Here is a 10,546-nt window from a genome sequence, read left to right as displayed (position 1 = left end):
CTTAATGTTCCTGATTATGATTTTAAATACAATTGTGTCTGACATTGTGCTAATTCATTTTTTTTAATGGTACTGGATATTGAAACCAAGGCCTTGCATATTTTAAACAAGCACTCTACCATTAAGTTATGCCCCAGCTCTTTTTATTTTTTTATTGGGGATCTTGCAAAATTGCCCAGGCTGGCCTTATATTTACGATCCTCCTTCCTCAGCCTCCCAAGCTGCTGGGATGACAGGTGTGCTCCATCATGCCTGCTTTGTGCTAAATTCTTCATCTGTGTGAACTCATTTTGTTCTTAGAACTGAAGACTATTTATTATGCAGCTGATGGTAGCAGAGGGGAGTCAGGGAGGGCAAGTGGCCTGCCCTAAATCATCTAATTGGGAAGTGGTACAAGTTATATTTAAACCCAAATAAATTAGTCTCTAATTCCTATGCGTCCTTTGGTCTCTAATTCCCATGAGTCCCTTCTATAGCAGCTGACTGCTCAAGTTTCAATGTTAACAAAACGTGAATCCCTTTCACGTGAGAGGAGTAAAGATATATCCTATTTAGTACTTTCATTCCTTTACAATCTGTAGTCCCTGGGTTCAATCCTAAGCAGTGAAAAAAGTATTACAATACCCAATTAGAACAGTTTTTTTAAAAAACTAAGGTAACACAAATGATTGCAGGTTTTAAAATGATGAAAACTACACAAAATATATAGTTAACCATTATCAATTTCCTGGTTTATTATTGTACTACAGCTATATGAAGTGAGTCTTTTGTTGGTTGGGGATGTGATTAAATGGTAGAGCACCTGTTAATGTACAAGGCCCTGGGTTTGATTTAAAAAAAAAAAAAAAAAAGTCTCTTTTTGGGAGAAACTGTTCAGGATGCATGAAACTTTTCACACTACTTTTGTAACTTCCCATAGTCTATAAATATAAATGTGAGTGTGTGTGTGTGTGTGTGTGTGTGTGTGTATTTAGTACTGAGCAGTGAACCCAGGGGTGCTTTACTACTGAGCTACATTTCCATCCTTTTTTTTTTTTTTGACTCAGGTTCTCACTAAATTGCTAAGGGTCTTGGTAGAATGCTAAGGCTGGCCTCAGACTTGTGATCCTCCTGCTTCAGCCTCTCAAGTCACTGAGATTATAGTCATGTACTATTGTACCTGGCTGGAATACTTTTAAAAATAAATTGGTGGGCTGGGGATGTGGCTCAAGCAGTAGCACGCTTGCCTGGCATGCATGCGGCCTGGGTTCGATCCTCAGCACCACATTCAAACAAAGATGTTGTGTCCGCCAAGAACTAAAAATAAATAAATATTTTTAAAAATAAATAAATAAATAAAAATTAAAAAAAAAACTGGTAACAGGAACCTTGAATGTCATATATCAGGATCTAGTAGTCAATTTACTTTCTGTTCTGGTTACACAGACTATATTTTCCCACTTCTTTGGAATTTAGAGTGGCGGTATCAGAGAGTTCTAACCAACAGAAGGAGGAATGGATGGGAATGGATGGGTACCACTTCCAGCTCTGATCTATGAAATACACCCAACTTCCATGCTTTTTCTTGCAATGTCCCATGCTCTTTCCCTTCCCAATAACTGAAAGCAGAAGATTGACAGATTCTAGAGGATGGTAGGGCTACAACACATGGAAGAAGCTATAGTGTCTCATCAGTCAGGGGGGATCAGGTCTTGCTCTGACCCAGTACATCAACAAGAAATAAAACCCTGCTAGGGACTGAGGGTGTAGCGCAGTGGTTGAGTACCTGCCTCGCATGTGTAAGGCACTGTGTTTGATCTTCAGCATCACATACAAATAAAATAAAGGTATTGTGTCCATCTACAACTAAAGAAATATATTTTTTAAAACCTTGTTAGTTTCAATCATAAGCCCTTTACACTTCTGTAGTGAAAAGGGGCGGGGGGAGTATTTTAATAGCCATTTTTAGAAACTTGTGGATATTCTTCATTGATACTATATCTAAACCTGCAATCCTCCCGCCTCAGCCTCTGAGTCACGGGGATCACAGGTGTGCACCACCACACCAGCAACAAGTGATAGGTTCTTAAAGGTTATTTTTGCGATGTGAGATCTGAAAACACATTGGCGAACTTTTTCTTATCTCATTATATGAAAAATCTATTGGTTTTTATTTTGCACTTAGAATGGATCTTTTACCCATGCATGATTTTGAGACATCATCCATTGCTCATTTGGATAATGAGTTATGCAGATCTTTCAAATGTTGACACATTTTGTTGTTCAATATTTGAAGAAATCACATTTGTTAATATCACCACCAAACTGATTTGAAAAAAATCTTTGAATATGAAGAAAAAGCAAGGTTCAAAATGGTAGATACAGTTTTCCCATAATTCTGATTTTCACTTGAAAGCTTGAGTATTGTCACTGGTGACATATACTGTCTGTTATGGTTTAGATGTGAGGTGTCCCCCTAAAGATCACTTGTGAGATAGTGCAAGATGATTTAGAGGTGAAATAACAGAGAGCCTTAATCCAATCAGTGAATTAATCCTGTGATGGAATTAACTGAACCGTGGCTGAAGGCAGGTAGGGTGTGGCTAGAGGGGGCAGGTCCCTGGGGGCATGGCTTTGGGTATATAGTTTGTATCTGGCAAGTGGAGTCTCTCTCTGCTTTCTGATTATCATGTGAGCTGCTTCCCTCTGCCGCACTCTTGCACCATGATGGTCTTCCTCACTTCGAGCCCCAAGGAATGGAGCCAGCTACATATTGACTGGAACCTCTGAAACCATGAACCCTCAAATAAACTTGCTCTAGTTTAAAAATTGTTCTAGTTTAGAATTGTTCTAGTCAGGTCTTTTAGTCACAGCAGCGAAAAGGCTGACTAAAACACTGACACTTGTTTTCTTTAAAGTGACAGGCTCACTTTGTTCAGTAAAATGTCTGTCCGACACCCCAGCTTGAATGATGATAGTTGGTCTGTCATTTATTCTTCCAGGTACAACTGATGTGCCTTGTGAAACCTCTAGCTCACTCAGGTCACAACTCTATTGTATTAATGCTTTTTCCCCAAGACAACCACCGGGGACTCTGGTAGATAAGATCGCTGCTGTGTGCACACTTCCCATGCTGTCTGGTGGAATATTAAAAACACAGACATTTCAAGGGTTGGTTTAACTGCCTCAGCAAGTTTTCTTCCTCATCATGGACCCTCTTATGTGAAACTGACATTTCTCTCCACTGTGAGTGCATGATGGGAAAGAATCTAAGGATCACCAAAACCATGGATGGCATCAAATCTCACTAAGGATCCCAGCCAAGGCCATTGTGTTCGTCAGTGCTCTTTTCAAGGGTACCTGGGGCAAATCTGCACCAAACCAGAAGCTGCAGTTGTTTCCATTCTCTTTTAGCTCCATGAAGTTTCCCTTGGCCAAAAACAAAGTAAACCTTCTCCAAGTTAAAAGCATTCAGCAAACCATAGCAAGGCAGAGCCACCAGACTCATAAACCTGATTTCCATGACAAATATGGTAATTCTGTATTAGCTGGTGGAGCCACTTTCCTTATTGCTGTCTGAACTTAGGCAGCAACAGGAATTGGAATAGAACAGAACCTGTGCCCTGTTGCCAGAGTCATCCTAAAGGAATGGAGAAGTCAGTAATCATGCCAGCTGATGTAATACTGAATTGTTTCAAAACCATCTCATAATTGATGCCAAGTAAAAGCACCGTGTGCCTATTAAATATGGCATAGTGGAAAAATAGAGTACACTTGAGAGCTTAAAAAAAAAAAATGGGATGGGTGGTAGCATTGTCTTGATTCATCCTGAGCTTCCACCATAGCTTTTGCACCAGCAGTGCAAATACACACACAGTGAAGAGGGCAAATTAGGTCCTAGTATTGTTATAAAAAAGGTTTGATCTTGGGCTGGGGCTTAGCTCAGTGGCAGAGCACTTACCCAGCACCTGTGAGGCACTGGATTCCATCTTCACCACCACATAAAAGAATAAATAAATAAAGATGATTAAAATGGCCACGGGTATCAAGGTTGGGAGATCCACAGTGACCACACAGGTCCTGTCCAACTACAACTATAAAAAAAAATTTTTTTTAAAGGTTTGATCTTATAGACCCCCTTAAACACTTGTGAGGAATTACTCCTCTCCCCCAGAGTTCCTCAGACCACATTTTGAGAAACATTAGAAGCCTCATGGAGAGCCAGCCTTGAACTCTGTTACTTTCTTTTCCTCTTCCTTCGTAATCATCTCAGCTTAGCCATTGGCAGGTCCTCAAGGCAATAAATTCAGGGATGACAGAGTTGACTCTGTTTAATATCCTCAGAGGTCTGAGAATATAAACTGGAATTATAACTTTCATCTTTCCCTTTTTCTGGTGGTCAGATTTTTTAAAGTGATACCTTTTGGCTGGTGTTACTCATATTTTATGAGGTTGTTCTTTTCTTTTTTTGTTGTGCTGCCCCAAAACCATCAGGATTTCTGATTTTCATAACAGAGATTCCAGCAGTCCCAAAGGCTTCCGGGAAATTCTTGAACTGAAAGGGAGAGGAATGTCCCTTCTCTGGAAGGCTGTCTGATTCTTTCTCATTAAAATGGCCACGAGTACCAAGGTTGGGAGATCCACAGTGACCACACAGGTCCTGCCGTGCCTCAGATGGGAATTCCAGACCCTCTTCCATTCCACTATTGCGACTATCTTCCCACCTGGACGGATTTAATTTTCTAATTTTTGGCTTATTTTTCCCCCCTTATTCCCAGCTTTCAGACTCCTTGCATAGGCCCCTGCCTGACCCCCTAAATTTGATTATCCTTCCTCTCTCTTGGTTAAATCAACTACAGAAATCGCCCAACATTCTGTTACTTGATCTCCTGATACAGTGTTTGCCCCCCATGTTTTACTCTACTGTCCCTCGGGTTTATCTACTCTTGTTGCTTTAGGAATTCAACCTGGGCCTCTGGTATCTATTACTCTCCATCTTATGTGCTGCCATCAACTTGATTGGATTAAGGAATCTCAGATAGCTGGGAAAGCATATTCCTGGATATGCCCATAAGGATGTTTCTAGAAAGAGAGACTGGCATTTGACTTAGTGGGCTAAGTAAGACAGAGACACCCACCACCCACGGGAGCAGGCATCATGCTGTTCAGGTCCTGGATAAAACCAAAAGGCAGAGGAAAGCCGAATTTGCCCTCCCTCTCTTCTGAAGCTGAGACACTCATCTTTTTCTGCCTTTGCACCTCAGAGCTCTAGGTTCTCAGGCCTTTGACCTCAGACTGAGAGTTCTACAGTCGGAGCCCCCCATTTTCAGGTCTTTGGACTTAGACTGAGCCATGTACCAGCTTTCCTAGTTTTCTAGTTTGCAGGTGGCCTATTTTGGGACTTCTCAGGTTCTACAATTATAGAGTCAATTTCCCTAACAGATCTCTTTCATATATTCATATATATAAGTCATGCTCTGTTTAACAATGTTTCAGTTAATGATGAGCCATATATACAACCATGGTCCCATTAGGTTATAATGGAGATGAAAATTCCTATAGAAAGACAGGAAAATAAGAAGGAAGGAAGGAAAAAAAGGGTGGGAAGGAGGGAGGAAGGGAAGGAGGGGTTAGGGATATAACTCCATGCTTGAGCACTTGCCTGGCATACAGGAGGCTCCTGGGTTCAATCCCCAACACCACAAAAAAATTTTCTATCACCTGGTGATGTCATAATCATCACAATGTCATAACACATATTCAGCATGTGTGCCGATGCTGGTATAAACAAACCTACTGCACATATTACATAGAGTACATAATACTTGATAATAATAAATGATCATGATACTGACTCGCATATCTTTACTATGTATACTTTTGTGGGGGGTGGTGCTGGGGATTGAACCTATGGCCTTGTGCATATGAGGCAAGCACTCTACCAACTGAGCTATATCCCCAGCCCCTATGCTACATTTTTTTTTTTATCATTACTTTAGCATATACTCCTTTAAAGCAGCCCCAGGCAGGTCCTTTGAGAGATAACCCTTGGGAGACAGTGACATGGATGATCCTGATCCTTGGCAAATGTGTCTTAGTTTTTAACAACAAAAAGTTAAAAAGTAAAATAAAATAAATGGAAAAAATTTTAATAAAGGCTTTTAGAATTAGCAGATAAAGAAAATAATTGGCACAACTTTACAATGTGTAGTCCAAGCTAAATTTTATTACAAAAGAGTCAAAACATTTTTAAAACTAAAAAGTCTATAAAGTGAAAAAAGACTTATAGTAGGGTAAGCTTAATTTATTACTGAAGAAAGAAAAATATACTTTATAAATTTAGTATAACCAAAGTGTACAACATTTACAACGTCTACAGTCATGCCCAGTAATGACCTAGGCCTTCCCACTCACTCTTCACTCATTGAATCACCCAAAGCAATATCCAGTTCTGCAAGCTCCATTCACATTAAGTGCACCTTTTCTTTTTCTTTCTTTCTTTTTTTTTTTATGGTGCTGAGGATTGAATACTGGGCCTTCTGCATGCTAGGTAAGCACTCTACCACAGAGCCACATCCCCAGCCCAAGTGCACCCCTATTTATCAGGATTTTTATATGATATTTTTATTATACCCTTTCTATGTTTAGATACAAATACCATTATGTTGCCGTTTCCCTCAGTATCAGCTCATAACATGCTGCACCAGTTTGTAATCCAGGAACGATCAGCTATACCCTATAGTTCAGATGTGCAGAACACCCTACTGTCTAAGTTTGTGTAAGGGCACTCTATGATGTTTGCAGGACAACACATGTTGTGAGCCATCCCTAGGCTGTGTGCGTGAGCTAAGCACATTTGAGCGTATGAGGGGACTGGTCTGGCGTTGGGTGCTGGTTGGGCTGTGCCATGCAAGTGTACCTTTCCTCTTGCTCTGCCTGTGATCCCTCACAGCACCTGAGATGGGTGTAACTTGCCAAGATGTCAATCAATCTGCTAACCATAAGACATCACCAAGCAAGATTCCACCTTTCGAAACCCTATCCCTTGCCTTATTTGGGTGGAATATTCTACGAATGTCTTTTCCCCAATAAACAGGGGGTTGGGAGGTGTGCTCGATCTCTTGCTCCTTCCAGAGCTATACAGCATGGAGTTGACCCTTGGGGTCACAGAGCAGTCCCACCCTTGAAATTCATGTTCGTGTGTTGCGTGGTTTCTTCACCGTTTTCTTAGTTTGTTGTTGCAGCCAGCTCCTTTGAACCCAGCACATCTTGTCAGCCCGGTCAGTTGGTGACAAACACATTTATCAGAACACATCCTTGGCATCAAGCAATGCATGGCTGTGTATATCCCCATTGATGCTCTCTGGAAAACCCTAACTCACGTGGATTTTGGTACCAGGAGTTGTTCTAGAGGAACAGAATTTTAAAGGTGAGTTGAAACAGGGCAAATCCATGATATGAGCCCAGGAAGCAGAGATTCTGCATTTAATATTGTGGCTTGGGGATCTAGAAAGGGCTCTATCTGTGTGATGATTGACTGGCTGAAACTTGGATCAAAAGATGGCCACATGAAGTTAGAGAGGCTCGATCTCCTCCAATTTAGCACAGAGAAAGTAACACAGAGGCCCCAGGGAGATTGGAATACTAGTGTGGATTCGTCCCTTAAGACTGCTAACTTACCCAGAGGGGAAGATCCAGAGCATATACCTTTCACCAATACTCCAGACTGTGGAGGGGAGCCCCTCTATCCAAAGAGCAGTTGGGTTGCTCTTCTCTCTAGGCTAGACCTGAGAATGTTATAGTTTGTCCCCTGAAAGTTCACATGCCAGAAGCTTGGTCCTCCATGTGCTAATGTTAACAGGTGGTGGGACCTTTAAGAGATGAGGCCAAGTGCGAAGTTAATAGGTCCTTGGGGGCATCCCCTCAGAAGGGATCGACATTATTCCCATGGGACTCCAGTCTCCCTCAGCTTCTTGTCTTAACTATGTGATTTCTCCCTCTCACACATGCTTCTACCTTGATAACATTCATCATGCTAGAAGACATGTCAATGTAGCTGCCCAATCTTGGACTTTCAGCTTCCCAAACTGTGAGTTGAAGAAACCTCTTTTCTTTATAAAGTACTCAGCCTCAGGTATTTCATTATAATAATGGAAACTGACTAATACAGGTAGGCACCACCATTATTCAATTGGAAAACTTAAGTAGATACCAGGATGTCAGGGGACAAATGGCAGCACTAAACTCCCAAGGTGGGTACAGTTACCAAAATGGACAGGAGAGTCAAAGCAACAATCAAAATAGTCTGACTCTTGTATACCTAGGGCATTGCCTACATCGTGTTCCTAGAAGCGAGACAGGAAGACTACTTAATTCTCATTTGATCTATATGAGCAGATAACTGGACTGGAGACTTTATTTCCACAGTCCATTGCCTCACTTCTCCCCACTCATTCTGACCAGAAGCCCCTGGTAAATTATTTGCCTTGGTTCTGGCTGAGGCAAAAGAAAGAATGAAGTATGATTCTGTTAAATCCTGTGATTAATGTTCACTGAATGCTGAGTGGGTCTCAAATATTCAGGAGTCATTGGATATAGAGACATGAATTCCATGCTCCTTGTCACATGACTTGTTTTATGGAGAAAATAGTCAATTTCTATTGAATTAAAAACATAAGTGCTGGACATGGTAATACACACCTGTCATCCTAGCAACTCAGGGGCTGAGGCAAGAGGATCACAAGTTCAAGGTCAGCCTCAGTGACTTAATGAAACCCAAAATCAATTTTAAAAAATAAAATAAAATGGCTAGGGATGGAGCTCAGTGATAGAGCACTTGCCTAGCGTTCATGAGGCCCTGGATTTGATCTCCAACACTGAAAAAAAAAAAAGGCTATACTTCTCTCCCCAAAGGCTAACTCCCAAGTAGTTATAGATATATGCCCAGATTTAGATAAATTTATGTAAACCGAAGATGCTTATAACAACATGGTCTATAGGTTGATCTCCTAGGGCTGCCATTGTATAGTACCACTGGTTGGATGGTTCAAACAGCAGACATTGATTTCCTCTTATTTCCTCCATGGTAGCTGGGCGGCAAAGAACTGCAAGTCTAAGGTGACGATGGCAGCAGGTTCAGTTCCTGGGGCCTCTCTTTTCACTTGCAAATGACTCTGTTCTTGCTACTGTGTCCTTATCCCTCTGAACACCATCCTCTGGTGTCTGTCCTGAGCTCTTTTTAGGACACCAGTCAGACAGGATTAGCATCTACCCTGATGGTTTTCACTTAACCACCCTTTAAAGGTTCTATCTCCCAATACAGTTGCACTCTAAGGCAATGAGGGCTAAGGCTGCAACACAGGAACTTGGATGGGAGGAGCACAGTGGGGTCCATATCAATATGTAATAGCTGAAAACATTAGAACCAACCCAAATACCCAACAACAGGATCATTATTAAACTCATTCAACAAATATATGCTGTGTGCACTAGATGCTGATCCCTGCCCATAGTCTAGTGAGGACAGAGAGATATAGAAAAATGAAGAGAGAGGGGTCTAGCACGGTGCTTATCAACTTGACTCTGGACATGGATCCTCACTCCTCCCTCACTAGCTGGGTGATGGTTGTAAGTTGTCTCTTTGTCTCAGTCCCTTCATCTATAAAGTAGGTTAAAAAATAGTTCTTATTTTATAGGCCCTTTTTAAGGATTAAACCATCTTTTTTCATTTTGGGGGGGAGGGGTAGTACAGGGTGCTGAAGATTGAACCCAGGGGTGCTTTACCACTGAGCCACATCCCCGGCCCTTTGTATTTTTTTTATTTTGAGACAGGGTCTCACTAAATTGCTTAAGTCCTCCCTAAATTGCTGAGGTTGACCTTGAGCTTGAGATCCCCCTGCTTCAGCCTCCCAAGTCACTGGGATTATGAGTGTGCACCATCATGCCCAGCAAGCACTAAACATTTATAAAGCAGTAGCTGGTATGTCACACTATATGAATGGTAAATGAATTTGCAAACATCCATGCGAATCTGGCATAGAAACATGTTTTGTTGTAATTTGAATTATTAACCCCGGTTTTAACCCTCTCCCCGCATCTATGCCTTTCATTATCTACCTACAGTTTTTCCACAAATAGTGAAGTCTATTTCTTTGCCCTATAGCTTCTGACTGACCCATGTGACTCGCTCTGACTGATGGGATGTGAGCAAATGTGAAATGAATAGAGACTAGTGTGTCACTTGCAAGTCTCCTTGTGCTTCTCTCATCATCCTAAGAGCATGCTAGAACCAGCTTGCTGATCCTAGGGAAGCATGAAGACCTAAGGACGAATGTCACCCACACTAATCCACAAGCACCTGAGAAAGAAATGCTTCCTGCATTGTATCCTGCGCTTCCAGGTTGTTATGCAATCACAATTGACTCATAGAAGGTTGATTGAAACTATCTGATGGCATGAGGAAATGTTCCCAATGAATTATTTCAGTGGTAGAAAGAGCAGATAAAACAATTTTATACATTATGATCATATTTTTAATTTAAATAAGTGTGTGTATGTTGTATCCTAA

General features: G+C 41.3%; 1 pseudogene; it reads left to right on the top strand.

Annotated features, from left to right (window-relative positions):
* Window positions 1–3,397: 3,397 nt before the first annotated feature.
* LOC143407949 (cytochrome c oxidase subunit 7B, mitochondrial pseudogene) lies at window positions 3,398–3,643 on the top strand (annotated as a pseudogene).
* Window positions 3,644–10,546: the final 6,903 nt, after the last annotated feature.

This window comes from Callospermophilus lateralis, chromosome 10 (assembly GCF_048772815.1).
Source record: "Callospermophilus lateralis isolate mCalLat2 chromosome 10, mCalLat2.hap1, whole genome shotgun sequence".
NCBI lineage: Eukaryota > Metazoa > Chordata > Mammalia > Rodentia > Sciuridae > Callospermophilus > Callospermophilus lateralis.
Note: the sequence above shows the minus strand (reverse complement) of the source record. Positions and strands in the feature narration are given on the sequence as shown.